Consider the following 6,221-nt stretch of genomic DNA (forward strand, 5'->3'; position numbering starts at 1 on the left):
TGTGATATTCCAGTACTTGAACCTTAGAATTTTCTCTTAAAGATGATGTGATGGATGGTGGATGATATCCATAAAGTGCCATAAATGGGGTCATTTTTGCTGCAGTATGGAAGGAAGTGTTATACCACCATTCAGCTAGAGGCAACCACTTGACGCATTGTATCTGTTTATCAGTTACAAAGAAATAGAGATATCCTTCCAAACATTTGTTCACTATCTTAGTTTTCCCATCAGATTGAGGATGATAAGATGAGCTATGAGCTAACTGAGTACCCAAACAAGAAAATAATTTCGTCCAAAAATTTCCAATGAAAATGGGATCTCTGTTGCTTACAATAATCTTTGGGTTTCCATGTAACCTTTGCATTATTTCCATAAATGCAGTAGCAATTGTACTCACTTTAAATGGATGAGATAATGCACAAAAGTGTGCATATTTGGTAAGTCTATCAACTACCACCATGATGACACTCTTTCCTTCAGACTTGGTGGACCTGTGATAAAATCCATTGAAACCTCCGCCCAACGTTGAATGGAATGGATAAAGGTTGTAATAGACCTGGGGTCTTAATTGTTTCAACTTTATTTTTTTGGCAAACCAAACATTTCACCACAAAATTTTGAATATTAGATTTAAGGCCATCCCAAAAAATTCCTTCTTAACCTTGTGGTAAGTTTTTAAAAATCCTGAGTTCCCTCCTAACAGAGAGGTATGTAATTCGAGAAGAATCTTTTGTTTGAGTTGGGAATTCTTACAGAGGTATAATTGATCTTTGTACCATAACAAATCATATTTCCAACTAAATGTGTTAGATGTACTGGGATCTTGCTACAACTTTTGAATGAGTGCCCACACTTCTTTGTCATTCTTCCATTCATCCCTTGCTTTGTTTATCTAATCTGGTTGGATAATAGAAATGGCACAAAACAATGCTTCTACATCCTCATCCTTTCTTGAGAGTGCATGTGAAACAACATTTTGCTTCCCTTTTTTGTAGATGATTTCAAAGTCATAACCCAACATCTTTATGACACATTTTTGTTTCTCTTCTGAACATAGTCTTTGTTCTAAAAATTATTTAAGACTATCATGATCTGTTTTTACCTTGAAGTGTCTTCCCATTAGGTAAGGTCTCCATTTCTTAAGTGCATGTAGTATTGCCAACATTTCCTTCTCATAAATAGCTTTGTGTAAATACTTTCCTTTGATTGGATGGCTTTCAAAAGAAATGTGTCTTCCTTCTTGCAATAAAACAACACCAATTCCATTTCTTGAGGCATCACATTCCACAATAAAGGTTTTTGTGAAGTCTGGCGTAGCTAATACCAGTGCTTGGCACATTGCCTCTTTAAGATGTTCAAAGGCCCTCGTTGTTTCTGGATTTAAGAAAATGCATCTTTCTTCAGTAAGGTTGTTATAGGTGCTTCTATTCTCCCATAATTCTTAACAAACTTGCGATAATACCCTGTTAACTCGAGAAATCCTTGCAGATGCTTTATGGATGTGGGAATTTTCCATTTCTTGATGGCTTTAATTTTGCAAGGGTCTACCTTAACACCTTCATGAGATACAATATGATGCAGATATTCCACCTTTTGTACTTCAAAGAAACATTTGGAGGCTTTTGCATATAATTGTTTCTCCTCCAATAGTTTGAGCACCCTGTCAACATGTTAAACATGATCCTTCCAAGACTTGTTGTAGATTAGTATATCATCAAAAAATACTAACACAACTTTTATAAGGAAGGGTTTGAAAATAGAATTCATCAAACCTTGAAATGTAGAAGGTGCATTGGTAAGGCCAAAAGGCATGACCAATAATTCACAATGACCCTCATGAGTTCTAAATGTTGTTTTTGGAATGTCTTCAGTCTTCATTATGATTTGGTGATATCTTGAACGAAGATCCCACTTGGTGAAGTAAATTGCTCCATGTAATTCATCAATGAATGGAATGGGAAATTTATCTTTAATAGTGAGCTTGTTGAGCTCCCTATAATCCATACACATGTGCCATGATCCATCCTTCTTGTGCACCAATACTATTGGAGAAGAGAAAGAACTTTGACTAGGTTGAATTATACCAATCTCTAGCATTTCTGCAACCATATGTTCAATTTCACTCTTTTGGGCATAGGGATATCTGTAAAACCCGATGTTTGGAGGAAAAATTCCTAGAATTAAATGAATAGCATGGTCATGATCACGAATAGGTGTTGGGAACGGGTCCCCTGGGGTCAATTTTGGGGTTAAAAGCCCAATTTTTGGGGCAGAAAGCCCGAATTTTGTATAAAGGAATGTAAAGTCTACGCATTTTGTGGTCGCAGAGTGCGAAGATGTCAAGAGTCAATAAAGGGTTTTTGCCCTTATTTTGTATAAGTCATGTCAGCTTTAGAGATCTACCCATGGTCTGCAGACCATGGGATTGTATAAAAAGGGAGTCTTAGAAGAGTCTAAGGCAGTTAGAGTAGTTCAATGAAGTTTTGAATAAGAGTCCTAAGTTTTTGGGTCTAAGAGTGAAGAATCTTAGCGTAGGAAGAGGCTTTGCTACTGAGTGCGCAGAGGCCTAGGGTAGAAGTTTGCAGCTGAGTGTGCGGACCCCTGCAGCTATGTGCGCAGGGTAGTCAGAGTCTGTACTGGATATTTGAATCAATAATAAAGAGGAGTATTCTGAAATTACATGTGTATTTTACTTCTATTCATTGCATGTGATTAGGTTATGTTGAATACTTTGTTTATGTTTTAATGCTATTCTAATGCGCAAATCTATATTTTTCTCTTTTTTATATGACTGCAAGTAGAGATATATGTTTACGTGAAGATAATCTTAAATTCATGTTAAAGTTGGCCAACACTTAAGATAATTCAGGTAATTATACAATAGAGGCGCATAAGTGCCTGAACCACCTATTAGGTTTGCACGAAGGACCTTCGTAGAATTTCGCAGAGGTTTAAAGGATGAATAAGAAGAATATATCGATAAGCCTAAAAGGCCTATCAACCTGCGTGAAGAAGGAGTTGAAGGTAGAAAAACGACATCACAACCCTCTCAGGGTGCAGAAACTTGGTTCCTGGATCCCCTCATATTGCTTCGGGTGAGACTTCAGTCCGAGCTCCACGGGTTGATGCCGAAAGGGCCAGTAGTGTAGGGATTTTCTTGGCTAATTTGTGCCAAACCTGGGTCAGGGCCCATCAAGCCAACAAATGGTTCCGTTGCCGAGACTAGGATTTTCATAACGAGATGTGTGATGTCGCATCATTGGAATCCAACTAAGAAAGAGATCGAAGACTGGTTGGATAGAAAGATCCATGAATTCGCGGCATAGGAAAACAGGAATCAGCCATTGACGAAAGAACAGTGATTGGACAGATATCTGTACATAGAGATACGTGAAATCTTCTTCTGTTCCTTCCCAGTTGAATTATACGAGTGGATTGCGAAGTTGGCAGACAGCCAAGGGACGTGGAGGCTTAACGGTCCAATTGTTTGGACACTGGAGTTGGTGTGAAGATTGGAAGCCTCTGAAGATAAGATCATGCTTGCTGTCAACCATTGGATCGATTATATCATAGGAGGATTTGTAACAGAGTTCGCGGTCGATGCTTTGATTAGTTACAATGAAGCAGAGCTATGCTTCGTCAATGGGTCACGAGGTAAGTATTTAAGGCTGTTAAATACTTGGATTAAGATGCTATTGTGTGAAAAGTGGGTTATGCAGTTGCCTGGATGTTTGGAGCTACGCAAAGTGGAAGAACTTTCAAGGACGGAGGAAGAAGAGGCCCTGAATATAGCCCGCTAATTGAACCCCCTCTGAGTGATGACGAGGAAGCAACACAGGCTTCTTTGCAGAGCACTATTCAGTTGATAAAGCAAGGGTTCCCACGAATACCTCATCCACCCACACCACCTCCATCTTCACCTCCACCACTTACACCCTTGCCCACACCACTACCACCTCCACCACTGTTAAGTATGGTGAATTCAGTAAAGTTGCCTGTGTTCAAGGGCTTGGGGAATGAAAATCCGGACCAGTTTTGGTTCGTCGCGAAGGCTGTATGGGAAGATTAGGGTATCGCAGATGATCAAATGAAAAAATCTATGTTGGTTAGTGCTTTGCAAGACTGCACACTAACGTGGTAAATTAAGTACTGCATTGATAAATCGACGTCCGCATTGGCAGATATCCAGACTGCACTGAATAAGGAATTCAGTAGACCTAAGTATGAAGCGCAATCCATTGTGGGATTCAAATAGATTATGATGAAGCCAGGTGAGGCACCCTGGGAGCTAAATCAAAGATTGAAGTGCAAGATCCGCGAAGATAGCATGAATCTTGCAGATGGGTAGCACCACGAATGGTTTGTAGTGGCGCTCCTGCCTCATCTAAGGGTTGCACTATCACAACAGAAGATTGGGACTCAGGCAGAAGCTGTGGAGATTATAATGAGGTTGCATGAAACATCGATGCCAGATGCTAACCTAGGGGTTCAACAAATTCACGCGCAGTTGCAGAACCTCTGCCTAGAGATGTAAAGTCTAAAGAATGATAGAACAATTCAACCTGAGGTACGTGAAGAAGTCTGGTGCCTGAAATGCAAAGGTCAAGGGCATGGAAAGGATCATTGTCCAGTATTTGCGAATTATTTTGCAGTAGGGGGGCCAATGCCTCTAAGGCCAGAGGCTGCAGCAGGGCCAAGTATAGGGGCTGCACTATGATGTGTTTGATCCAGGTGGCTCCAGAAAGACACACAGAACAAAGGTGGCTCAAAAATCAAAGTGTTTGGATTGCACTCGAACTAGGACCAGATTGAAGACCTCGTCGTCCTAATCTTGGAGGTGCGAACAACTCATCAAACTGAGCTCGTATGCGAAAGATAGAGCTCTTCAAAGTTTGACATGGCAGGGGAAAAGTGGGGTTCCCAGTGAGCCACATGGCATCCCAGTAAGCAGGTGGGACCCACATGGCAGCCCATCAGCCATTGACACTTGGCATTCTCTCATTTGTCTCCTAAACCTACATAAGAGACAAAATCATTTTTAAATGGTTAATAAATAACCATATAACGAAATGTGCCAATATAGTTATTAAAATAACTATATAAAAACAATCAAAACACATGGTTTCAGGATCGACGGCAATAAACCCCGCCGAACCCTTTAAAACACCCTTATCGCAATAAATGCACATATATTTATATATGGGATCAGGATCGGTGGCAATAACCCCGCCGAACCCTTCTCCACATATCCCGCATATATGTCCGACCATATATATATATTAATGGGTAGGCGTGGGCCATCGGCGGTGGACCCAGCCCAAACCCCAACGTTCAACCATATATATATATGCGCCAATTTATATGTTATATGCCACATAACATATATCGCCCCGACCTGAAATATATGCCGCCCATATAATATCGCCGATATGTATATCAGCGAAGCCCCGATAACAACGCCGCACTGATCGTCGATTGTAATATCACCGATATAAATATTGGCGACATCCCGGGAATTGCGCCGATAAATGTGACCAGCACCCATGTCAAACGCCGATACCAACCGCCGATCGCCGATTGCGATAAGTGTCCAAAGGCGGACCCGATAGGGTCTGTAGAGGCAATTTAAATGTTTTGAAGTACGGATTCTGGAAGGATTTATCATTTTTTTAGTGTATTTGTCTGTTTCACAGAAAAAAGGCATTCCTGTGATTTTGTTACATCGGTCGATCTTTCCATTCAACAACATTCTATTTTGAACAAAACTAGCCTTTGATTTTTAAGCGCAGCTTTGATCCAAACGTGTTATAACACACGATGGTGACAGAGAGCCGAGGAGGAGAGTGTGGGAAGGCTGTGTATCAGTGGGCGAGGGTAGTAAAATCGAGAGCCCAAGAGACTACATGGAGAGGCTGCGTGGAGAGAAGTTCGAGAGCCTGAGTACGTAGAGAAGCATGAAGCCAGAGCAACGCTTCAAGTCCACAGAGCTGCAGTGCTACAAAGAAGCATGGAAGACATATGGCACTTAAAGTTCTGACAGATCGCAAAGCTGCAGTGACATAAGCCAGAGCGCTACAGAGCCAAATATCTAGTGAGCTATAGAGCCGAGAGTCCAGAGCAGTTATTCTCCTTGAGATCAATTCTTCTTCTTTTTGATCGATTCTTCTTCGTGTGTGGTTGATTCATCTTTTGATCAATTCTTCTTGATTGATTTTTCT

Source organism: Pinus tabuliformis, chromosome 8, assembly GCF_031772625.1.
Source record: "Pinus tabuliformis cultivar Carrire ecotype Pingquan chromosome 8, CPIR1, whole genome shotgun sequence".
NCBI lineage: Eukaryota > Viridiplantae > Streptophyta > Pinopsida > Pinales > Pinaceae > Pinus > Pinus tabuliformis.